This window comes from Macaca mulatta, chromosome 13 (genome assembly GCF_049350105.2).
Source record: "Macaca mulatta isolate MMU2019108-1 chromosome 13, T2T-MMU8v2.0, whole genome shotgun sequence".
Taxonomy (NCBI): domain Eukaryota; kingdom Metazoa; phylum Chordata; class Mammalia; order Primates; family Cercopithecidae; genus Macaca; species Macaca mulatta.
The window spans coordinates 77,543,936-77,569,500 of NC_133418.1; the positions used below are offsets into that span (position 1 = coordinate 77,543,936).

General features: G+C 44.7%; 2 long non-coding RNA genes across 2 annotated transcripts in view; both read left to right on the top strand.

Annotated features, from left to right (window-relative positions):
- The window catches only part of LOC114671714 (uncharacterized), a 33,559-nt gene extending 15,537 nt beyond the window's left edge, over positions 1–18,022 (top strand). The window contains exons 2-3 of the long non-coding RNA XR_013402790.1: positions 15,644–15,719; positions 17,852–18,022. This is a non-coding gene — a long non-coding RNA (uncharacterized LOC114671714). The remainder of the gene's footprint in view (positions 1–15,643; positions 15,720–17,851) is intronic.
- LOC106992937 (uncharacterized) overlaps positions 1–25,565 on the top strand; it is a 166,175-nt gene that overhangs the window by 55,999 nt on the left and 84,611 nt on the right. The gene's annotated exons all lie outside the window — the stretch shown is intronic.

Here is a 25,565-nt window from a genome sequence, read left to right on the forward strand (position 1 = left end):
CATGAGCCACCAAGCCATTGAGCCCAGCCCTAGGTATGTTAATACTTTGAATCAGGTTGCAGTCAAGTCCTGCTGGCCAGCTGAGCCTCTTGCAATGACTTTGCATATCTGTGCTCAATCCATTAGTCATAGGATTTACACTTCAACATCTACAGCAATCTTTTTTTTTTTCTTTTCTGACAGGGAATCTTGCTCTGTCACTCAGGCTGAAGTGCGGTGGCGAGATCTCGGCTCACTGCAACCTCCGCCTTGTGGGTTCAAGCAATTCTCCTGCCTCAGCCTCCTGAGTAGCTGGGCATGTGCCACCACGCCCGGCTAATTTTTTTTTTTTTTTTGAGACGGAGTCTCGCTCTGTTGCCCAGGCTGTAGTGCAATGGCACAATCTTGGTTCACTGAAACCTCCACCTCCTGGGTTCAAAGCGGTTCTCCTGCCTCAGCCTCCTGAGTAGCTGGGACTACAGGTGCGTGCCACAACGCCCGGCTAATTTTTGGTATTTTTAATAGAGATGGGGTTTCACCATGTTACCCAGGATGATCTCGATCTCCTGACCTCGTGATCCGCCCACCTCGGCCCCCCAAAGTGCTGGGGTTACAGGCGTGAGCCACCGTACCCAGCTAGAGCAATCTTAGTTCCCTCCTTCCCAAATTCTCAAGTGGCCTATCCCTGTAACACCCAGCCACAGACAAAGAGCAGTCATCATTATTAAGAACTTTGGAGGCCCTGATTTGAGACAATTGAAGGGATCCAGAATAAGCCATTGTAGCATAAAAATTATTGTGAGCTGAAAGCATTTGAGGTCCTGAGGTCCCTTATCTTCCTAAAAGCAGAGGCTCCCAAAAGAACTCTAAAGAACTCAGTTGTCATAAATCCCCTCCCTGGGAACAACTCTAATCTTGAGAGAGAATTTGGCAGCACACCCAAAGAGACATTATCAGAAAACTGTCATATCTCCCATCTGTTCTCCTAAGGGCCCATTTATCTTTCCTCAAAGTCATTTGTTTTTCCATAAATGCTCTTTCTCCTCCCCTTGTCTAAGAAGTCATTTATTTTCCTAGTAAGTATTCTTTTCCCACTCCGCGTCACCTATTAAGGTGGTATGAAGCCCTAAAGTTTATCCACCCCTTTGAGTTGCATTTCTTTGTAAATGCCTGTACATGATTAAAAATTCATCTTTTCTCTTGTGAATCTGTTTTTTGTCAGTTTAATTTTAGGCTCCCAATTACAAAACCTAAGAGTAGAGGAAAAAATTTTCTTCCCCACAAGGTCAACCTCCTGTTCATAAACTAAAAACACAAAATACATAAAATAAATATAAGAAAATGTAAGTTTCTCAAGATGTTACTGGAAAGGGATCCTGAGCCAGACCCCAAGAGAAGATTCTTGGATTTTGTGCAAGAAAAAATTCGAGGCAAATCCATAAAGTGAAAGCAAGTGTATTAGAGAAACAAAGAAGCAAAAGAATGACTGCTCCATAGGCAGAGCAGTCCCAAAGGCTGCTGGTTGGCTATTTTTATGGTTATTTGTTGATTATATGCTAAACAAAGTGTGGATTATTCATGAGTTTTCCAAGAAAGAGGTGAGCAATTCGTGGAACTGAGGGCTCCACCTGCTTTTAAACCATATAGGGTAACTTCCTGATGTTGCCATGGCATTTGTAAACTGTCGTGGTGCTGATGGGCGTGTCTTTTAGCATGCTAATGCATTATAATTAGTGTATAATGAGCAGTGAGTGTATAATGACCAGAGGTCACTTTTGTCACCATCTTGGTTTTGGTGGAATGTGGCCGGCTGCTTTACCACAACCTGTTTTATCAGCTAGGATTGCCTAACTTACTGGGAATGCAGCCCAAAAGATCTTACCCATATTTTACCCAGCCCCTATTCAAGATGGAGTCACTCTGGTTCAAACACCTCTGACAATTATGACTATTTTGGTGTTTTGGTTTTTTTTTTCTATCCAACATCAAACTTTTTCAAAAGCCATTTTCTGGTGTCCTTGCTTTACTGGTGCCTAAACATGTCTGTCTATTGTGCAATCCAGCCTTGGGCATTGTTAGTCCTAATTTTGCAAACCTGGAAATAAAAGGTAGGAGTTCAGGGTACACAGTTGGTAGAGTGGAGTGAAGATAAAGCTGAGGTTTATTTGACTCCTACTATACATCTTTAGCGAATTCTTTAGATTATTCCAGTTCATTGTGATCAAGGGGCCAACGTAAATATTTTTGGCTATGAATTTGGGGAACATGCATCTTCAAATACCTCTGAACAATAGGAGTGAAAAGGCGTGATACCATTTCTCTGCCATCATAAAGGTCATAATCAGAACTTCAATAACAAAAGATGGGTTAACAAGAGAAAACATAACACACTTATTTAATCAAAGTTATACCTGACCTGATGGATTTCAGAAGTGAAGACTCAAAGAAGACCCGAGGGAAAACTGTCCATTTCTATGCTTAAATTTGATGAAAAATGGACAGTCATATAGAAATGTGATTGCACAGAAAGGGAACAATCTAATAGTAATTGACCAAGTAAGAAGATTTAGCAGGGCCTGTCTAGACTCTTCTTGGCCTCCCTGTATGACATTTCTGTCATGCGCGGCCATGTGAAGAGACCACCAAACAGGCTTTGTGTGAGCAATAAAGCTTTTTAATCACTTGGGTGCAGGCGGGCTGAGTCCAAAAAGAGTCAGCGAAGGGAGATAAGGGTGGGGTCGTTTTATAGGATTTGGGTAGGTAAAGGAAAATTACAGTCAAAGGGGGGTTGTTCTCTGGCGGGCAGGAGTGGGGGTCACAAGGTGCTCAGTGGGGGAGCTTTTTGAGCCAGGATGAGCCAGGAAAAGGAATTTCACAAGATAATGTCATCATTTAAGACAAGGACCGGCATTTTCACTTCTTTTGTGGTGGAATGTCATCAGTTAAGGCGGGGCAGGGCATTTGCACTTCTTTTGTGATTCTTCAGTTACTTCAGGCCATGTGGGCATATACGTGCAAGTCACAGGGGATGCGATGGCTTGGCTTGGGCTCAGAGGCCTGACAATTTCTTCCTTATGGGTAGAGGTTAGCACCCCTGCTGGAATCAAAGTCTTATGATCTACTTTCAGACAATGTAGGTCAGAGAATTTCTTTATGTTCAGTTCTTACTTGGAAAGATGGGGGAAGATAGGATTAATATTTGTCGGTGTTACGGCTGGTGTTGGGGAAGAGGGGAGCTGGTTTCTATTACCCACCTTGTGGAAGAGGGAATCTAGTTTCTATGGCCTGCCTTGGGGGAGGAAGAGAAGCAGGAGAAAGAAGGGTAGGAGAATGTCATGTCAACCTAAAGAAAGACACTGGAGAAAAATATCTCAAAGTATGTTGAGTTTATTCAGGAATGAGAAATGAGAATTATAACCTGGGTGCACGGAATGGCAAGCTACAGATGCATCAGGTGAGGGAAGGGTAAAGGGAAGCCTTTATTGGCACAAAGGGAGAGGTTCCCATAAGATGCTTAAAAGCAGAGTTCATTGGTTTCAGAGGCTCAAAGAGTTGTTGCCCATTCATTGGTGGAGATGTTATTACTGGGTAAGTGTCCTTTTGAGAGCACCTTTTCTGAATTACTGCAGCCCTAATGAATGTCTAGTGATAAACCTTGTCATAGAAATATATGAATCCATGTGAAAAGTACAAGCTGTGCAAAGCAGGAGGTGTGAGAAGGACATGAAAAGATTTCTTGTGGGATTTTCAGGAAGTCCTTGGAAACAGTTCTTATCTCAGACATGGAAGCATAAGCCCCCACTTCTTCATGCCTTCCTGGCCTTATTTTGTCTGGGTCTGACAAAAGTGATTTCTTCCTGGTATCTGCAACTTTCTTTTTTTTTTTTTTTTTTTTTTTTTTTTTTTGAGACGGAGTCTCGCTCTGCCGCCCAGGCTGGAGTGCAGTGGCCGGATCTCAGCTCACTGCAAGCTCCGCCTCCCGGGTTCACGCCATTCTCCTGCCTCAGCCTCCTGAGTAGCTGGGACTACAGGTGCCCGCCACCGTGCCCGGCTAGTTTTTTGTATTTTTTAGTAGAGACGGGGTTTCACCGTGTTAGCCAGGATGGTCTCAATCTCCTGACCTTGTGATCCGCCCATCTCGGCCTCCCAAAGTGCTGGGATTACAGGCTTGAGCCACCGTGCCTGGCCAATATCTGCAACTTTCACAGTCAGAAAGAGGCTTTGCTTCTGAGGCCCTTTCAAGCCCTTCAGTTCAAAGTATTCAGCATACCAAAGCACCATACTTTGGGGTATCACTTTGTGAGCCCCAACAGTAGAATAAGCTTTTAGAAATGGAATTTTTAACTCAAAGCCTATGAACACTCTTCCCCGCCCCGCCCCCTGCTCCCCAGAGACAAGGCCTTGCTCCATCTCCCAGGCTAAAGTGCAGTGGCTCCACTGTGGCTCACTGCAGCCTCAAACTTGGACTCAGCTTCCTGAGCAGCTGGGACTACAGGCATGTGCCATTACACGCAGCTCATTGTATTATTTTTACTTTTTTTTTTTTTTTGAGATAGAGTCTTCCTCTGTCGCCCAGGCTAGAGTGCAGTGGCACAATCTCAGCTCACTGCAACCTCCACCTCTTGGGTTCAAGCAATTCTCCTGCCTCAGCCTCCTGACTAGCTGGGATTACAGGTGTGCGCCACCACATTCGGCTAATTTTTGTATTTTTAGTAGAGATAGGGTTTCATCATGTTGACCAGACCAGGTTGGTCTCAAACTCCTGGCTTCACATGATCCACCTGCCTCAGCCTCCCAAAGTGTTGGGATTACAGGTGTCAGCCATTATGCCCTGCCTTATTTTTACTTTTATTTATTTATTTATTTATTTATTTATTTATTTATTTTTATTTATTTTTTTTTTTGAGACAGAGTCTCACGTTGTTGCCCAGGCTGGAGTGCAGTGGCGCGATCTCGGCTCACTGCAAGCTCCGCCTCCTGGGTTCACGCCATTCTCCTGCCTCAGCCTCCTGAGTAGCTGGGACTACAGGCGCCCGCCACCGCGCCCGGCTAATTTTTTGTATTTTTAGTAGAGACGGGGTTTCACTGTGGTCTCGATCTCCTGACCTTGTGATCCGCCCGCCTTGGCCTCCCAAAGTGCTGGGATTACAGGCTTGAGCCACCGCGCCCGGCCTTTACTTTTATTTATTACATGAAACCTTGCTATGTTTCCCAGGCTGGTCTTGAACTCCTAGGCTCAAGAGATTCTCCTGCCTCAGTCTCTCAGAGGGCTGGGATTACAGACATGAGTCACCACACCACACCGCTATGAACAGTTTTAACATCTGAATGTTTCTAAATTATCTGGTAGTATTTTCTCATTTCTTAGGAACTCAAAAATCTTACTTCTTGTTTCTGCTTCCACTTTTTGTTTGTTTTTTGAAATTATGGTTCTGTAAATCATGTGTGTTTGCCTGTCAGAAACTGCTAGGACCTAGTTATTGTCTTTCAGAGGAGAGTCTGAAAGGCCTAGTCTGGGTGCCAGAAGTGTTGTCCAGAAAAAAGACCTGGTAGACAAGATTGGAGGTTGACTGTCTTCCAGTTTAAAGGCTAGAAGCCTGGGAAAGGAGCTGGTCTTCCACTGTTTGTGCTGGGAAGTCTGTGAAAGCCTCAAAGGGTGATGCAGAGATCCGGGCCTGCAGCTTTCTGTGGTTATTTCTTTGTTGAAGGAATTCTATGGGATGGAACCTGGAAACATCTTTGGAGTGGGTAGGGAGAAAGTAGTGACCCACAGCCTCTGTCCAGTTTTGTACTCTCAGAGTCATAGACCTGCAGATGTTTATTTTTGTTTGGTTGGTTTTGTTTTTGAGTTTTCCTAAAGGCACAGTGTTGGTATCTACGTTTGCACTGGACCCATGGATGAAGCTGTAGCACTGAAGCTTATGGTTCTTGTTTGTGCAGCTGTAAATAAGAAAAGCTTTTGCCCTCCCCACAGAGGAAAAGTAACTGGCCACTTAGGGGGATCTGCTTGCAACTGTAGCCCCGCATACTTGTGGTTGCCTTCTTTGCAGAGAAGCTTGGTTAATAGTGTAGGTGAGGCAAAACTTTTTCTCTATTCTTTTGTGTTCTGTGACTGAAGCCTATGGATTCAACTGACAAAAGACAGATTAACAGGAGAAAAAAGACTTGCAAACTTAATGAATGTTTTTCATTTTATGTGCAAGAATGACACAGAAAACAAGTGAAAACCCAAAGAAGTGGTTGGACCCAGGGCCTATATGTTATTTTAATAATGGGCAATAAATTGTGGAGAAGTAACTACGTAAAGGAAAAGGGCTTGGGCTCCCAGTGGAAACAAATTTTGGGAAGGTAAATATATGGGGGAACTAATTGTAGATAAGAATTTTTTAGTAAGGTTTGTTATGCAGACTCAAGTCGGGTGCAGACTGAAGTGAGAAGAGTCACGCCAGGTGATTAATAGTCTTCTCTTCCTGGTATGGGAGAGGGAGACACTCTTACAAACGAGAATTTCTGTTACTTTTACAAAAGGGAACCGTATGCTCTGCTTTCAGAAAGAAAGGGGGAGTGCAGAGAGTTCTTCCTGAGCCTGCTGGTTCTTAATTGCCGTCAGCTGAAGATCATCCTAATGCCAAACTAGTATATTTTGGGGTGGCATATTCTGATCCCCTTCCACAGATTGTAGGAATCTGTCACTTTTATTCATTATAGGGATCTCAAGAGAAGGAAAGGAAATGCAAATAGGTATCAAGAGGCCGGGCGCGGTGGCTCAAGCCTGTAATCCCAGCACTTTGGGAGGCCGAGGCGGGTGGATCACGAGGTCAGGAGATCGAGACCATCCTGGCGAACACGGTGAAACCCCGTCTCTACTAAAAAAATACAAAAAACTAGCCGGGTGAGTTGGCGGGCGCCTGTAATCCCAGTTACTCGGGAGGCTGAGGCCGGAGAATGGCGTAAACCCGGGAGGCGGAGCTTGCAGTGAGCTGAGATCCGGCCACTGCACTCCAGCCCGGGCAACAGCGCGAGACTCCGCCTCAAAAAAAAAAAAAAAAAAAAAAAAAAAAAAATAGGTATCAAGATTTTATATATATATATATATATATAATATACATATATATATAAAATATATACAAAAAAGTATTTTTTTTTTTTGAGACACAGTTTTGCTCTGTCCCCAGGCTGGAGTGCAGTGGTGCAATCTCGACTCACTGCAACCTCCACCGCCTGGGTTCAAGCAATTCTCCTGCCTCAACCTCCTGAGTAGCTGGGATTACAGGTGCACACCACCATGCCCAACCAGTTTTTGTATTTTTAGTAGAGACAGGGTTTTACCATTGTATTTAGTCAGGGTTCTCTTAGAGGGACAGAATTAACAGGAGATATATATATATATATAGAGAGAGAGAGAGAGAGAGACACACACACACACACACACACACACACACACACACACACACACACACATATTATACAATCACAAGGTCCCACAATAGGCTATCTGCAAGCTGAGGAGCAAGGAGAACCAGTCCAAGTCCCAAAACTGAAGAGCTTGAAGTCTGATGTTCGAGGGCAGAAAGCCTCCAGGTCACTTGAGGTCAGGAGTTTGAGACCAACCTGGCCAACATGGTGAAACACCATCTCTATTAAAACGTTTTTTTTTTTAAATTTGCTTTCTTATTCTTGTTAATCAGCTAGCCAAACTAAGCATTTCTTTTACTTTTTCTTTTTCTTTTTTTCTGAGACAGAGTCTCGCTCTGTCACCGTGGCTGGAGTGCAGTGGCGAGATCTTGGCTCAGTGCAATCTCTGCCTCCTGGGTTCAAGTGATCTCTTTCCTCAGCCTTCTAAGCAGCTGGTATTACAGGCGCGCATCACCACACCTGACTAATTTTTGTATTTTTAGTAGAGATGGGGTTTCACCATATTGGTGAACAGGCTGGTCTCGAACTCCTGACCTCAAGTGATCCACCCACCTTGGCCTCCCAAAGTGCTGGGATTATAGGAGTGAGCCACCATGCCCAGCCCCTTCTCTTTTTTTGAGACAGGGTCTCACTCTGTCACACAGACTGGAGTGCAGTGGTGCCAGCCTAGCTCACTGTAGCCTCAAACTCTTGGTCTCAAGCTGTCCTCCTGCCTTGGCCTTCCAAGGTATTGGGATTACAGGTGAGAGCCACCACACCTGGCCAACTATTTTCTGTTTAAAATACTCTTCCCAATCAATAGCAATTGTAACACACCGTTTAGTAGGTGGATTAGAAGGACCTTGAGATTTGTCAATACCTTCAAAGATCATGATATATTTTACCCCAGAATCATTGTGAAATACTTATGCATTACACCCCAATAGAGAATTCTATTCTGCTTCATTCTGGTATTGTTGGTTACTGTAATAAATTAACCGGAGTCATTTAATTTTGTCATCGGCAGGTGATCTCTGCTATCCCTTTCCTTTTTATAAAGACCCTTGCTGCAAGCTATAGGTCAGAAATGGAGTCTTCTGAAAGAAACATTAAAAGAACAAGTAAAAGATTCCACAAGGTACTCTTAGCCATTGACAGTACAAATAGACTTATGGGAACAGACTTCTCAGTATGATTGATATTGCCGCAACAACTGATGCCTGTTGGCTTGTACCAAGAGACTGAGTTGGGATTTCTAGGATTCTTTTAGTTCAGAAGCAGATAATTTTGTAAGTAGATTACTTGCCTGAGATTACACAGAACAAAATTTAATTTCATAGTATCAATGAACTAATTAAAAATTATAATTTTTTTGGAATATCTTTGGTATCGTTTTAATATTGATTCTGTTTTAATTTTCTTCTTGGGCTGGACATGGTGGCTTATACCTCTAATCCCAACACTTTGGGAGGCCAAGGCAGGCGGATCATGAGGTCAGGAGCTCGAGACCATCCTGGCTAACACAGTGAAACCCCATCTGTACTAAAAATACAAAAAATTAGCCGGGTGTGGTGGCACGCACCTGTAGTCCCAGCTACTCGGGAGGCCGAGGCAGGAGAATCGTTTGAACCCAGAAGGCGGAGGTTGCAGTGAGCTGAGATTGTGCCACTGCACTCCAGCCTGGCCCACAGTGAGAGACTCCGTCTCAAAAGAAAAAAAAAAAAAATTCTTCTTGATCTACCTTTAATTCTCAATTTAGCAGGATATACCTGTGCAAAGTGGAATCAGACACTCTTTGAACCTTATTTTATTTCAATTGACCTGTAAGAATTCAGGAAGTATATCCTAGGAGAAACATTAATATAAGTTATGAAGTAGTGAATTTGTCAGGGGAACTCTGACAAATATAAGTTAATATAAATATAAATATAAGTTAATACAAATATAAATATAAGTTAATATAAGTTATGAAGTAGTGAATTTGTCAGGGGACAAATTCGTCGTGCCACCACATCCAGCCAATGTAACTATTTTCATAGAGTAAGTAAGAATCAGTGCTTCCAGCCCAGTGCAGTAGCTGGAGCCTATAATCCCAGCACTTTGGGAGGCCGAGGTGGGTAGATCACCTGAGGTCAGCAGTTCGAGACCAGCCTGACCAACATGGTGAAACCCCGTCTCTATTAAAAATACAAAAATTAGCCAAGTGTGGTGGTGGGCACCTGTAATTCCAGCTACTCGGGAGGCTGAGGCACGAGAATGACTTGAACCCGGGAGGCTGAGGTTGCAGTGAGCTGAGATCGTGCCGCTGCACTCCAGCATGGATGATAGAGCGAGACTCCGTCTCAAAAAAAAAAAAAAGAATCAGTGCTTCCTTTAATAGGAAATAAATGGACAGACTGCTAGTACAACCAAGGCTATAGTGGGAGTGCCATTAATATTTGAGAACAAGTTTTACCTAATCAGGTATGACAAGTTCACTTTAAGGAATAAAGACTGCAATTAATATCCACAATTAACACATGCAGTATCTTCCCAGGAAACTGGTGTGGTTCCTGTTCCTTAGTTTACAGGTTCTCTCAGCCTTATAGGTTGTAGCCTGCAGGCTACAAACACTGGTGAATTTTAGGAATCTTGAGGAAGAGACAATTATAGCTAAAAACAGTAGTGGAGAAGAACTTCTTGATGTTGGCTTCATGGCCTCAGAATAGGTCATTTAATTTAAAAAAAATCAATTAAGAAACCACTTTGGAATGATAAGGCTGTTGAAAATGCACTCCTAAATACTTTGCATAATCTCCAGACAGAAGTTAATCATCAGGATGCAATAGTTGCTCAGCATCTTATGGCACTAGATTTGCTAACCAAAAGGAGGCTTATGTTAATTTATACCTCTTGTGCATCTGTATATAGGAATCAGACTAAGTAGGTTAGGAAGTATGTAATAAAAAGGGAACAGATTCAGAGAATACATGGGATGGCTCCCATGGAATCCGTAGAATAACATCTCCTCACGTGTGGCACAGCACTCTGATTAATGGGTTCAAAAATACAGTTAGATAGGAGAGTTAAGTACTAGTATTCCACACTACAACAGGGAAATTATAGTTAGCAATAATTGGTTGTGTATTTCCAAATAGCTATATGGGATTTGCAATGTTCCCAACACACAGAAAGATAAATGTTTGATAGATATCCCAATTACCCTGATTTGATCATTACCCATTGTATACAGGTATCAAAATACCACATGTACCCCAAAATATGTATGACTATTATATGTTAATTAAAAAATAAACTTAAAAAAATTTTAAAGTCTATGATTTTACAAAAATTTTTGGTCATCATAATCATGTCTGTGTGCTATAAATTATGCCTATATCTAATTTCCATCAAAAGAACTATAGAGGCCGGGCATGGTTGCTCATGCCTGTAATGCCCGTACTTTGGGAGGCAGAGGTGGGCGGATCACTTGAAGCCAGGAGTTTGAGACCAGTCTGGCCAACATGGTGAAACCCCATCTCTACTAAAAGTACAAAAATTAGCTGGGCATCGTGGTGGGTGCCTGTAATCCCATCTACTCTGGAGGCTGAGGCACAAGAATCACTGGAACCCAGGAGGCAGAGGTTGCAGTGAGCCACTATCTCACCACTGCCCTCCAGCCTGGGCAACAGAACAAGACTCTGTCTCAAAAAAGAAAGAAAGAAAAAAAAAAAGTACTGTGGAAAATGGCCAACTAAGCAAGAAGTTCAAATAATGATCTTGGCACAAAAGCATGAGATCAGCCCTTTTACTATGTGATCAAGAATGGTCTTCAGAGATTATTTATGGTCACAGGGGAGACTGTTTAGGAAAAATTATGCATAGTTTAGAAATAAGGCAAAAAGATGACTACAAGATCTTCTTTCTGCAATTTTTTATTGTGTTAAGATACACATAACATAAAATTTACCACCTTAGCCATTTTAAAGTGTACAGTACAGTGGTATTAGATACATTCATAATGTTGCATAACCATTACAATCATCCCATCATCCCTCTCCATAACTCTACATCTTGTAAAACTGACACTGTAACTCCGATTAAACAATAATTCCCATTTCCTCCTCCTCCCCGACCGCCGCTGCTCCCAACCCCCACTTCCTGGCCCCTGGCAACCAGCATTCTAGAACTGTGAATGTCGATCTCTAGGAATGTGGCTACTCTATGTACTTAGTATAAGTGGAATCATGCAGTATTTATCCTTTTATGACTGGCTATTTCATGCAGCATAAAGTCCTCAAGGTTCATCCCTTTTTTAGCATACGTCAGAATTTCATTTTTTTTTTTTTAAGGCTGAATACTGTTTCATTGTATTTATATACCACATTTTGTGTATTCATTCATTTATCGATGGACACAGGCTGCTTCCTCCTTTTTGCTATTGTGAATAACGCTGCTATGAACACTCTATTCCTTCAAGTCCCTCTTTTCAATTCTTTTGGGTATCTACCCCAAAGTGGAAGTGCTGGATAAGATGGTGCTATGGTTTGGACAGGGTTTAATAGTCCCCACCAAAATGTATGTTGAAATTGGATCCCTAATGTGATGGTGTTGGGCCTACTGGGATGTCTGGGTTATGAGGGTGGATTCCTCATGAATAGACCAATGTCCTCCCACAGAGGGGGAGTTCTTACTCTCTCACTAAGCTGTGAAGCAGGAGGGTTGTGAAGGTTTTTCTCCACAGAGCACAGGGCTGGAAGGGAATTCTAGCAAGCTCACCGGGTAAGGCTTGAGATAATAGCTACCTTGTCTGAATAGCAAGAAAAATGCCCAGGGGCAAGTTTCATAACATGGGCTAATATTGCAGTGATTGATCCAAAGCTGTGTAGCTGGTTTCATCCATAGGCAGAATACAGGGTTTCTTTCCTTCTTTACTGCACTGACACAGAGTATACCAATTCCTGGGGTGGGGGTGGGGGCTCTACAGCCAGGAGAGAGGGGACAGGCGTTAGGAACTGCGTGTTTGTTGCACTGACACAGAGTATACCAATTCCTGGGGTGGGGGTGGGGGCTCTACAGCCAGGAGAGAGGGGACAGGCGTTAGGAACTGCGTGTTTGTGTCCCCTCCAAAAATTCATATATTGAAACTTTAACTCCCAGTGGGATAGTATTAGGAGGTGGGGCCTTTGGGAAATAATCAGTTTCTGAAGGTGGAGCTCCCATGATGGGATTAGTGCCCTTATAAGAACTGACTGGGTGGGGCCCAGTGGCACACGCCTGTAATTCCAGCACTTTGGGAGGCTGAGGCGGGCAGATCACCTGACGTCAGGAGTTCAAGACCAGCCTGACCAACATGGTGAAACCCCAACTCTACTAAAAATATAAAAATTAGCTGGGCATGGTGGCGGGTACCTGTAATCCCAGCTACACAGGAGGCTGAGGCAGGAGAATTGCTTGAACCTGGGAGGTGGAGGTTGCAGCGAGCCAAGATCACGCCATTGCACACCAGCCTGGGCAACAGAGCAAGACTCTGTCTCCAAAAAAAAGAAAAAGAAAAAAAAACAAAAACTGACTGACTCTGTGTGAGTTTGTATGTGTGTGTGTCTGCCTCTCCTGACAATGTGAAGATACAACAAGGAGACAGCTATCTGAAAACTAGGAAGAGTGCCTTCACTAGATACCAGATATACTGATATACTGGCACCCTCATCTTTGACTTCCCAGCTTCCAGAACTGTCAGATATAAATGTTTGTTATTTAAACTACCCAGACTACGGCATTTTTGTTATAGCAGCCCAAACTGACTAAGAAAACAGGAAATATCACTTATAACAATTTTCTTTTGAGACAAGGTCTCACTCTGTTGCTTTGGCTGGAGTGCAGGGACACGATCATGGCTCACTGCAGCCTCAGCCCCCTGGGTTGAAGTGATCCTCCTGCCTCAGCCTCCTGTAGCTGGGACTATAGGCATGCACTACCATGCCCAGCTAATTTTTATAATTTTTGTAGAGATGAGGTTTTGCCATGTTGCCCACGTTGGTCTTGAACTCCTGGCCTCAAGTGATCCACTCGCCTCTGCCTCCCAAAGTGCTGGGATTACAGGCGTGAAGCACTGTGCCTAGCCACTTATAATAATTTTGACCACAACATAGACCAGGCTTCCTTTTTTTTTTTTTTTTGAGACGGAGTCTCGCTCTGTCTCCCGGGCTGGAGTGCAGTGGCCGGATCTCAGCTCACTGCAAACTCCGCCTCCCAGGTTTACGCCATTCTCCTGCCTCAGCCTCCCCAGTAGCTGGGACTACAGGCGCCCACCAACTCACCCGGCTAGTTTTTTGTATTTTTTAGTAGAGACGGGGTTTCACCGTGTTAGCCAGGATGGTCTCCATCTCCTGACCTCGTGATCCACCCGTCTCGGCCTCCCAAAGTGCTGGGATTACAGGCTTGAGCCACCGTGCCCGGCCAGGCTTCCTTAAAAAAATGTTCAGTGTAAATAACCCAAATGATCCTCAACTAATGAATGGATAAACAAAATATGGTCTATCTATGTAATGGAATATTGTTCAGCATCAAAAAGAAATGAAGGACTGATTCCTGCTACAACATGAACGAACCTTGAAAATGTTATGCTATGGCCGGGCGCGGTGGCTCAAGCCTGTAATCCCAGCACTTTGGGAGGCCGAGACGGGCGGATCACAAGGTCAGGAGATCGAGACCATCCTGGCTAACACGGTGAAACCCCGTCTCTACTAAAAACACAAAAAATTAGCCGGGCGAGGTGGCGGCGCCTGTGGTCCCAGCTACTCAGGAGGCTGAGGCAGGAGAATGGCGGGAACCCGGGAGGCGGAGCTTGCAGTGAGCTGAGATCCGGCCACTGCACTCCAGCCTGGGCGACAGAGCGAGACTCCGTCTCAAAAAAAAAAAAAAAAAAGAAAATGTTATGCTATGTGAAAAAAGCCAGTCAGAAAAGTTCACATGGTATATATGGCCCTACTGATATAAAATGTCCAGAGTAGGCAAATCCACAGAGACAGGAAGTAGATTAGTGGTTGCCAGGGGCTGGAGAAAGGGAGGAATGGGAAGCAGCTGCTAATAGGTATAGGGTTTCTTTTGGGGGTAATGAAAATGCTGTAGAATTAGACAGTGCTGTCATGATTGCACAAACTTTTACTAAAACCCACTGAATTGTATACCTTTTTTTTTTTTTTTGAGATGGAGTTTCGCTCTTGTGGCCCAGGCTGGAGTGCAATGGTGCAACCTCGGCTCACTGCAACCTCCACCTCCCGGGTTCAAGCAATTTCTCCTGCCTCAGCCTCCCTAGCAGCTGGGATTACAGGTGCACATGACCACGCCCAGCTAAATTTTTGTATTTAGTAGAGATGGGGTTTCACCACGTTGGTCAGACTGGTCTTGAACTCCTGACCTCAAGTGATCCACCTGCCTCGGCCTTGCAAAGTGCTGGGATTACAGGCGTGAGCCACTGTGCCCGGCCTATTGTATATTTTAAATGGTGACTTTTATGGCGTAGAAATTATATCTCAATTTTTTAAAATAAAAAAAGTGATACTGCAAAACAAACAAACAAACAAAAACAAAAAAACCCACAAAAAAACAGAACCATTCATTGTCACCATAAGCTTCTGGCTGCAGTTTTCTAAATGGCTACCTTGGCTTTCAACACACTTCATGTAACATAGTAATGGCAACACGTTTAAGAAGCTGACAGCAAATGTGGGTTTTACAGGATTCTTCCCATAGAAACTTATTGCAGAGTTTATTTCAGATTCAAACTAGAAGGTCTATCCCGATGACTTCAGAAGCTGTGACAGTGTGTGCATTCTCTCCTAGCAATTGTGAAATTTCTTCCTAGTAGAGGCTAATTGTCTATTTAGACAGTAAGTTTTTGAAAAAGAAGGACCATATTTTCTTGTCTCCTGTGTCCCCCATATCTATGTTCCATATGTAGAACATGTAGAAAAACTTCTTCCCATTTTTCCCTAATTATGGGAGAAAAACAATGCAGCCACTACAACATGTAATACTGAGTTGTATCCATTTAATTATTTTTAAATAGATGGAAGCAAATGGTGTTTCTATCTCCCTACAAAGGGGCAGGCACAGGAATTAATATCAAACACGGTTAAGGAAATGCACAGTGTAGTTACTAGGAAACTTTTGCTTTCCTAGTCCTTGACTGGGCTGAAGTGCGGGGCACTTTAACTTTCTCATCTTCGTCTTTCTACTTTTTGCTGCCTTTCTCTGTGTGTGGCTGTGTGTGATCCCCTTACTGCAGGACTCCTTTATGTGCAAGAGAAAGAAGTTCAACTCAGACTTCCGGAAACTTCAGTTAGAAAGGAAACAAGGAGATGGTGAGTCCAATGTACCTCGGCCCCAGAACATTTCCATGATTCAGAAAACAAAGTGTTGGCCCCTGACCTCGTAGGAGGTCTCCAGAATCCTGTCCTAGTTGTAAGGTCTGGGTCTGCCCTCACTGGTGGGCATCTGACCATACTAGTGATTATATACTCTGAATATCATGTCCACTAGGACTGACCTCAGGCCTTCTCTTCTGCTGCCAAATAGGCCCCCTAGGGCCTGGTTTCTGACATGAAGTTCCATTTCCAGTCCCACTTCTCTTCCTGGCAGTGTGGGCCTGCTGTCACCTTGCTCCAAGCTGACTTCTGAGTGGCCCCAGGCCTCAGAGCCGTATGCAGACGCTGCCTGGGCCTGGCAGCATGGCAGGCACTCTGTGTTCTGTACCACCTCCACACACTTGATAGGCGGTGCTCGCTCCAGATCCCAGATCCCAGGCCTTCCTGGCCTGCCCTGTTTCACTGCAATTAACTAGGCTACGCCTGACAGAGTGTCCAGATATGGCCTGGGAGGGGCAGGGAGGATCAAAGCACGCCCTCCGCCCCCTTCAAAGGGCCCCCACCCCTGCATCCCAACAGAGGCAGCTGACCAGCCCCTTCCTGTGCATTTCATCCTCACCAGTGCTACACCCAGCCTGTATTCCCTGGCAGCCATGTGACCCCTTCCTCCTGACTCCCATGCCCATGGGGCTCGGATCCCAGCCAGCAGCCAGGCAAAAAGCTCAGAGACAGAGAGCTACACTGAGGCTGAGATTGTTTCTTTTTTTTTTTTTTTTTTTTTTGAGACGGAGTCTCGCTCTGTCGCCCAGGCTGGAGTACAGTGGCCGGATCTCAGCTCACTGCAAGCTCCGCCTCCCAGGTTCACGCCATTCTCCTGCCTCAGCCTCCCAAGTAGCTGGGACTACAGGCGCCCGCCACCTCGCCCGGCTAATTGTTTTTGTATTTTTTAGTAGAGACGGGGTTTCACTGTGCTAGCCAGGATGGTCTCGATCTCCTGACCTCGTGATCCGCCCGTCTCGGCCTCCCAAAGTGCTGGGATTACAGGCGTGAGCCACCGCGCCCAGCCGAGATTGTTTCTTAAAGCTACCTGTTCCCCTCCTATTTCACCCTCCTTGGATTTAAAACAGAGTCTGAAGAGAGAAACATGTATGGCAGAGAGTCTCTTTGGGGGCCAGTTTTCACTTCTGAGGTCTTTCCATCACACCACACAGAGAACCACTGGTTCCATCCTGGTATAAGAACAGGCCTGAAATCAGAGAGTAATAGAAGTAAAAATAATAGCTAACATTTTTTGAGTGCATAGCTTGAGCCAGACATTTTGCTAAGCACTGTGTAACCATTTTCTTATTGTTTTCCCCAGGAGACAGATCACCATAGAATTTCAGATATGTTAGGTGCCTGAGATGGAGGCTGCTAGCTATCTAAGCACACATTCATTTGCCCCTTCCACCTTGGCAAGAGTACCCTGATTTAATTTGGGATGGCCATGTACCCAGATAAGGGCCTGTTATTTCCCAGACTCCTTTGCAGCTATGAGACTAAGTTGTAGCCAATGAGATTTAAGTGGAAGTGTTCAATGCCGGGTCTGACCTGCAGACCCTGGCTGAGCAATGGATGAAAAAATGTATGCAGACACAGGTTTTTTGCCTGGCTGCACAGCTAGGGGACTGGGCTGCTCACAGATACCAAGGAAGGTGAAGGTGCTGTAAAGAGTCAGCAGCCGTAGCCTTGACAAGCCAGTGCTGCAGGCATTTATTCAGTACAGATTTAATGACAAAGGCCTTGAGTCAACACACTTGTGGGTAATTAACATGGTCACCCTCCCAGAGAGAGCAGTCCTGCATGGATGATTAAAGGCCAGGTTCCAAGGCCTGTGTAAACTAACTTACCTAGATCAATTCTCTTACACTTCTTCGTTATCTACTTTGAGAGAATTCAGCTGCCTTCAGCCAAACTTTTTCCCAAAGCTTTTGCAAAGCCTCCTGGCCTTCTAAGAAGGTTTGCATCTTTCTATAATTTTTCCCACCACCCTGAATGAACTCCTACAGTTCAAGACTTAGGCCTTTTAAAGAGAGTGACATTGTTTTATCCCTTCCCCCTTCCTCCTTCCTGCTGCTTGGAATTCCCAGGTGTTGGCTGTAGTTCACACAACCATAGTGGGCCTAGAATGGAAGCCATGTCTGGCAGAAGAGAAAGAAGGAGCCTAGATCTCCAAGGAGCCTTCATATTATAGCGGCTGAGAACAGGCTACCCATGGACTTCCTTTATGTGAAATAATAAAAACTTGTATGTTTAGGCTACTGTAGTCAGTTTTTATTTCTTCAAGCTGAACAAAATTCCTAACCGACTGGGGTTTTAGAAATCAGGGATTCGGGCCGGGCGCGGTGGCTCAAGCCTGTAATCCCAGCACTTTGGGAGGCTGAGATGGGCTGATCACGAGGTCAGGAGATCGAGACCATCCTGGCTAACATGGTGAAACCCCGTCTCTACTAAGAAATACAAAAACTAGCCGGGCGAGGTGGCAGCGCCTGTAGTCCCAGCTACTCGGGAGGCTGAGGCCGGAGAATGGCGTGAACCCGGGAGGCGGAGCTTGCAGTGAGCTGAGATCCGGCCACTGCACTCCAGTCTGGGCTACAGAGCGAGACTCCATCTCAAAAAAAAAAAAAAAAAAAGAAATCAGGGATTCGGCCGGGCGCGGTGGCTCAAGCCTGTAATCCCAGCACTTTGGGAGGCCGAGACGGGCGGATCACGAGGTCAGGAGTTCGAGACCATCATGGCTAACAAGGTGAAACCCCGTCTCTACTAAAAAATACAAAAAACTAGCCGGGCGAGGTGGCGGGCGCCTGTAGTCCCGGCTACTCGGGAGGCTGAGGCAGGAGAATGGCGTAAAAACCCGGGAGGCAGAGCTTGCAGTGAGCTGAGATCCGGGCACTGCACTCCAGCCTGGGCGACACAGCGAGACTCCGTCTCAAAAAAAAAAAAAAAAAGAAATCAGGGATTCAACAAGTGATGCTGGGAAAACTGGATATTTTCATGCAAAAGAATGGTGTTAGACTCTTATCTAACACCACATACAAAAATTAATTCAAAATGGATCAAACATAAAGAGAAGAGCTAGCTAAAACTATGAAACTCTTAGAAGAGACTGGGCATGGTGGCTCATGCCTACAATCCCAGCACTCTGGGAGGCCGATACTGGAAGGTTGTTTGAGCTCGTGAGTTGGAGACCAACCTGGGCAACATAAGGAGACCCTATCTCTATAAAAAATTTAAAAATTGGCCGAGCGTGGTGGCTCACGCCTGTAATCCCAGCACTTTGGGGGCCGAGGTGGGTGGATCACCTGAGGTCAGAAGTTCAGCCTGGCCAACATGGTGAAACCCTATCTCTACTAAAAATACAAAAATTAGCCAGGTGTGGTGGCACACACCTGTAATCCCAGCTACTTGGGAGGCTGAGGCAGGAGAATCACTTGAACTCAGGAGACGAAGTTTGCAGTGAGCCGAGATCGTGCCTTTGCACTCCAGCTTGAGTGACAGAGTGAGACTCCATCTCAAAAAAATAAATAAATAAAATAAAATAAATAAAAAAATAAAAATTAGCTGGGCATGGTGCACACGCCTGTGGTCCCACCTACTCAGAAGGCTGAGGTGGGAGGACTGCTTGGGCCCAGGCAGCCAAGGCTGCAGTGAGCTAAGATCATGCCACTGTATTCTAGCTGGGGCAACAGAGCAAGACCCTGTTTCTAAAAATAAATGAACAAAAAACCTCTTAGAAGAAAACACACAGGAAAAGCTTTATGACATTGGATTTGGCAATGATTTCTTGAATAATATGACACCAGAAGTACAGGCAACAAATTAAAAAATAGGCCAGGCACGGTGGCTCACGCCTGTAATCTCAACACTTTGGGAGGCCAAGGTGGGTGGATCTCTTGAGCCTGGGAGTTTGAGACCAGCCTGGGCAACCTGGTGAAACCCTGTCTTTACCAAAAATGCAAAATTTAGCTGGGCACAGTGGCTTGCACCTGTAGTTCCAGCTACCTGGGAGGCGAAGGCAGGAGAATTACTTGAGCACAGGAGGCGGAGGTTGCAGTGAGCCAAGATCTCACCGTTGCACTCTAGCCTGGGCAATGGGAGTGAAACCCTGTCGAAAGAAAGAAAGAAAGAAAGAAAAGAAAGAAAGAAAGAAAGAAAGAAAGGAAGGAAGGAAGGAAGGAAGGAAGGAAGGAAGGAAGGAAGGAAGGAAGGAGAGAGAGAGAGAAAAGAGAGAGAGAGAGAAAGAGAGAGAGAGAGAGAAAGAAAAAATAGACAACTTGGACTTTATCAAAATTAAAACTTTTTGTGGATCGTAAGTTTGAAACTATCAGCAGTAAAAAAGGCAACCCACAGAATGGAAGAAAATACTTGCAAATCACATATCTGATAAAGGATTAATACCCACAATATATACAGAACTCCTAAAATTCAACAAAAAATGAAATAATCCACTCAAAAATAGGCAAAGTACTTGAATAGACATTTCTCCAAAGGAGACATGCAGATGGCTGATAAACACATGAAAAGATGCTGAACATCTCTAGTCATCAGGGGAATGCGGATCAAAATTACAATGATGCTACAAACAGTGAGTACCAAGAAAGATAAAAGAAATTACAATGAGATACCGCATCACATCCATTAGGATGTTACTACCAAAAAACAATAAACCATTAATAACAAGTGTTAGCCACAATGTGGAATAATTAGAACCTTTGTGTACTGTTGGTGGGGCTATAAAAGTTGCAGCCACTGCGGAAAACAGCATGGTAGTTCCTAAAAAAATTAGACATGTAATTACCATTTGATCCAGCGATTTCACTTCTGAGTCCAGGAGTTCGAGACCAGCTTGGGTGACATGGCAAAACCCCATCTCTACAAAAAATTAGCTGGGCATGGTGGCACATACCTGTAGTCCCAGCTACTTGGGAGGCTGAGGTAGGAGTATTACCTGAGCCCAGGAGGTCGAGGCTGCAGTGAGCCATGATCACACCACTGCACTCCAGCCTGGGTGACACAGCAAGACCCTGTCTGGAAAAAAAAAGAAAAAAAGATTGAAATTCTGACACATGCTACAAGATAGTTGAACTTTGAAAACATTATGCTAACTGAACTAAGCCAGACACAAAAGAACAAATATTGTATTTTTCCACTTATATGAGGTACCTAGAGTAGTCACAGTCATAGAGACACAGAGAGTAGTGTGGTGGCTATGAGGGGGGTTGGTAAGAAGGAACAATAGGGATTTATTTATTTATTGAGACTGCATCTCACTCCATTGCCCAGGCTGGAGTGCAGTGGTGCAGTCTTGGCTCACTGCAATCTCTGCCTCCCAGGTTCAAGCGATTCTCATGCCTCAGCCTCCTGAGTAGCTGGGATTACAGGCGCGCCACCACGCCCAGCTAATTTTTGTATTTTCAGTAAAGATGGGATTTTACCATGTTGGCCAGGCTGGTCTTGAACTCCTGACCTCAAATGATCCACCTGCCTCAGCCTCTCAAAGTGCTGGGATTACAGGCATGAGCCACTGCACCTGGCCTGTTTTTGTTTTTTGAGACAGGGTCTTGCTCTGTTGCCCAGGCTAGAGTGCAGTGGTGCGATCTCGGCTCACTGCAACCTCTGCCTCCTAGAGGCAAGTGATTCTCGTGCCTCAGCCTCCTGAGTAGCTGGGACTATGGGCGCACATCACCACGCTTGGCTAATTTTTGTATTTTTAGTAGCAATAGGGTTTTGCCATGTTGGCCAGGCTGGTCTCTAACTCTTGAGCTCAAGTGATCCACCCACCTCAGCCTCCCAAAGTGCTGGGATCACAGGCGTGCGCTACCACACCTGGCTTTTTGTTGGTCTCTTCTCTTCTCTTCTCTTCTCTTCTCTTCTCTTCTCTTCTCTTCTCTTCTCTTCTCTTCTCTTCTCTTCTCTTTTCTTTGTCAGGGTCTCTCACTCTGTCACCCAGGCTGGAATGCAGTGGTGTGATCTTGGCTCATTGCAACCTCTACCTCCCAGGCTCAAGCAATCCTCCCACTTCAGCCTCTCGAGTAGCTGGGACTGCAGGCACGCACCACCATGCCTGGCTAATTTCTGTGTTTTTTGTAGAGATGGGGTTTTGCCATGTCTCTCAGGCGTTTTGATGAGTTTAGAATTTCAGTTTGGGATGATGACAAATTTCTGGAGATGTATAGTAGTGATGATTACACAACAATGTAAAGGTACTTAATGTCACTGAACTGTACATTTAAAAATGATCAAAATAGCAAATTTTATATTAGCCAGGATTCTCTGGAGAAACAGAACCAATAGGAGCTATGAGAGACTTGTAAAAATTAGCTCCCACCTCCCTTTCCTATACTTTTCTAGGATCTTGTCAAGAAAAAATATATATAAAATTTATTACAAGAAATTGGCAGCTGGGCGCAGTGGCTCATGCTTGTAATCCCAGCACTTTGGGAAGCTGAGGCGGGCAGATCACCTGAGGTCAGGAGTTGGAGACCAACCTGACCAACATGGAGAAACCCCGTCTACACTAAAAATACAATATTAGCACATGCCTGTAATCGCAGCTACTCCAGAGGCCAAGGCAGGAGAATTGCTTGAACCCAGGAGGCAGAGGTTGCGGTGAGCTGAGATCATGCCATTGCACTCCAGCCTGGGCAATAGAACAAAACTCCAAAAAAAAAAAAAAAAAAAGAAAGAAAAGAAAGAAAGAGGGAGAGAGAAGGAAGGAAGGAAGGAAGGAAGGAAAATAAGAAAAAAAGAAAGAAAGAGAAAGAAAGAAAAAAGAAAGAAAGAGAAGAAAGAAAAGAAAAGAAAAGAAATTAGCTCATGTGATTATGGAGGCTGAGAATTCCCAATCCATCTGTGCTCAGTAAGCTGGACACCCAGGAATGCTGATGGCATAATTACAGTCTAAATATGACGCCAAAGGTGGAAGAAACTGATGCTTCAGCTTGAGGACTATCAGGCAGAGCAAATTTTCCCCTAAACAGTCTTTTTGTGTTCTATTTAGACTTCAAGGGATTGGATGAGATCACATTAGGGCAGGCAATCTGCTTTACTCAGTCTCCTGATTCAAATGTTAATCTTCTCCAGAAACACTCTCACAGATATATCCAGAATAGCGTTTTACCAAATATCTGGGCACCGTGTAGCCCAGGTAAGTTGATAGATAAAATTAACCCTCACATTTATATTATATGTATTTTGCCACACTAGAAAATATAAAAGACAAAAGAAACAAAGAAATCAGGGAGTCCAACTTCCTTGTTGACTGATGAGCTGGGAAATTTGTCCTGAGTCACACAACTACCGGAGTAACCAGAAGAACCAAACCTGGGTGTCCGTGACTTGGTCCTAAGCCCTACCCCAAGGCCCTTTGTTTGGTGGAGCACATTGCATCACCTGCTGAGCCTTTGCATCTTAGAAACCTTTTAATTTTTTGATTACCCGCTTCCTACCTGGAAGCTGAAGAGTTCTCTCATCTGCAAGGGTGGGAACGAAGAGGCAGGGGGCAGGAGCTAAGGTCCAGTCTGCAGCCCTATCTACGGAGAGGTGAAATTCAGGACACCTGCTCAGGTAAGGAAGGTAGCTGCCCTTTCTTTCATGGAGATAAGAGATTATGTGGGCACTTTGCCCATGATGGATGGTCTTCCTGTCCTACTCCAGGGCTGATCCTGTGGTCAGAATGTCCCCCACCCTCATCCCCACCCCACACATTGAGCATGACCACCAGCTGCTGGGGTCTCCTGGGTATTTGTCCTCCCAAACCAGATTGTAAACACCCCGAGACCAGGAATCACATCTTCTTTGTCAATGTTATCTTCCCTTACCCCACCCCAACATCTGCCAAGCATCTCACTCAGGGCTCAGCACTCAGTAACCTGGACAGTTCAGGAAACTTTCACAGATTGCTTCATACTCCCAAGCTCACATGTACCTTAGAAATCTGTCTGGTTTCTTTTCAGGTAACTGCAGAGATTCTGAAATGCCAAATCTGGGGAGAGGTAGTAAAGGAGGACTTGTGTAAGGCCTGGGAGTGGACAGCAGGGTGCGTGCAGGGTCTGAGCAGCAGAGAATGAGGGCTGTCACAGGCCTCAGAAAATGGGCATGAAAGCCTGGTGAGGTGGTCCTGGAAGCTGTCACCTGGGGACAGAGCCACATGTCAGGGACAGTCTAAGGAGGGATCATGTCCATCTCCATACCCAGGGATGCTTCCACCTCTCTGGGCCCTCAACCTTGCCCTGAGCTTTTCTGCGTCTCCAAGGCCAGAAGATGATGGTAAGATTACAAGAATGAGGGTTTATGGGGCATTGACCAATGGTCACCTGCCTCATCACCTTCAGCTCACAGCCAGGCAATCATTGTTTTCAACCCCATTCCTGCCCCAGAACTAAGCCTCTGAGCTAGAATCCATTTCCACCTCTAGACAGAGACCTGTTTGGAGACTTGAAAAAATTAACCAGCTCCATTGGCTGGGTGGTGGCTCGTGCCTGTAATCCCAGCACTTTGGGAGGCCAAGGTGGGAGGAATGCTTGACCCCAGGAGTTTGAGATCAGCCTGGGCAACATGACAAAACCCTATCTCTACAAAAAAAAAAAAAAAAAAAAAAAAAAAAAAAAAAAAAAAAATTAGCCAGGTGTGGTGGCACGCACCTGTAGTTCCAGCTACTTGGGAGACTGAGCTGGTGGGGGGTCTCTTGAGCCTGGGAGGTTGAGGCTGCTGTGAACCATAATTACACCACTGCACTCTAGCCTGGGTGACAGAGTGAGACCCTATTAAAAAAAAAAAAAAAAAAAGGAGAAAAAGAAGAAAAGAAGAAAAAAAATATTAACCAGCTCCCATAGTCCCTTCTAAGATCTTGTCATGAAAAATTGTGAAAGACTTTGAAATGGGCAACGATTCCTGGGTGTCCTTTCAACAATGTCAGGCATTATCTAGAGTAGAGGACCCTTCCTAGGTTGTCTGATACTACAGGAATCTGTGCCTTTTATTGTCTTCAATGATGTGGCATCTCTGTAGAGACATAAGTTAACTTATGATAGGCTGATGCTGAAACACAAGATTCCTGTTCATAGAAATGCAAATGAAGAGGCCAGTTTTGCATCTATTAGTAAATTCCCTTTAACATCCCTGATTGCCTGTATATGTGTCTGTTTCTTGGATTTTCCTGTGAACTGGTTGTAATATCTTACGGGTTCCCTCATTAATTAATGAATTGAATTGAAGTCACTGAGGTGCTGATTCTATATTTGTTTTTATTTTTTGTTTTTAAAACATTAAAAAAATTTTTTTTTGAAACAGGGTCTCACTCTGTCGCCCAGGTTGGAATGCAGTGGCACGATCACAGCTCACCGCAGCCGCGACTTCTCAGGCTCAATCAATCCTCCCACCTCAGCCTCCCAAGTAGCTGGGACTACAGGTGCACGCCACCATGCCTGAATGATTTTTGTATTTTTTCTAGAGACAGAGTTTTGTCAGGTTTCCTAGGCTGGTCTTGAACTCCTGGGCTCAAGCAATCCTCCTGCCCCTGCCTCCCGAAGTGCTGGGATTACAGGTGTGAGCCACTGTGCCCGGCCTTATTTTTATATTTGCATAAGAATTATAATTTTACCTTTTAAAAATTATCCTTTAACAGTTTTAAACACAGGTTTTGTGCTTAAGTTGAAGGAATAGAGAGGGAAAGGGAAGGAGGAGAAGAGTGGAACTTGGCAGGTGGAAGGAGAAGTGGGAAAGAAGAAAATAAAGGAAAAACCAAAAGAAGGATTGAGAGGCAGAGGTAGGCTGGGGGAAGAGGGGAGGGGAGGGAAAGAGCAA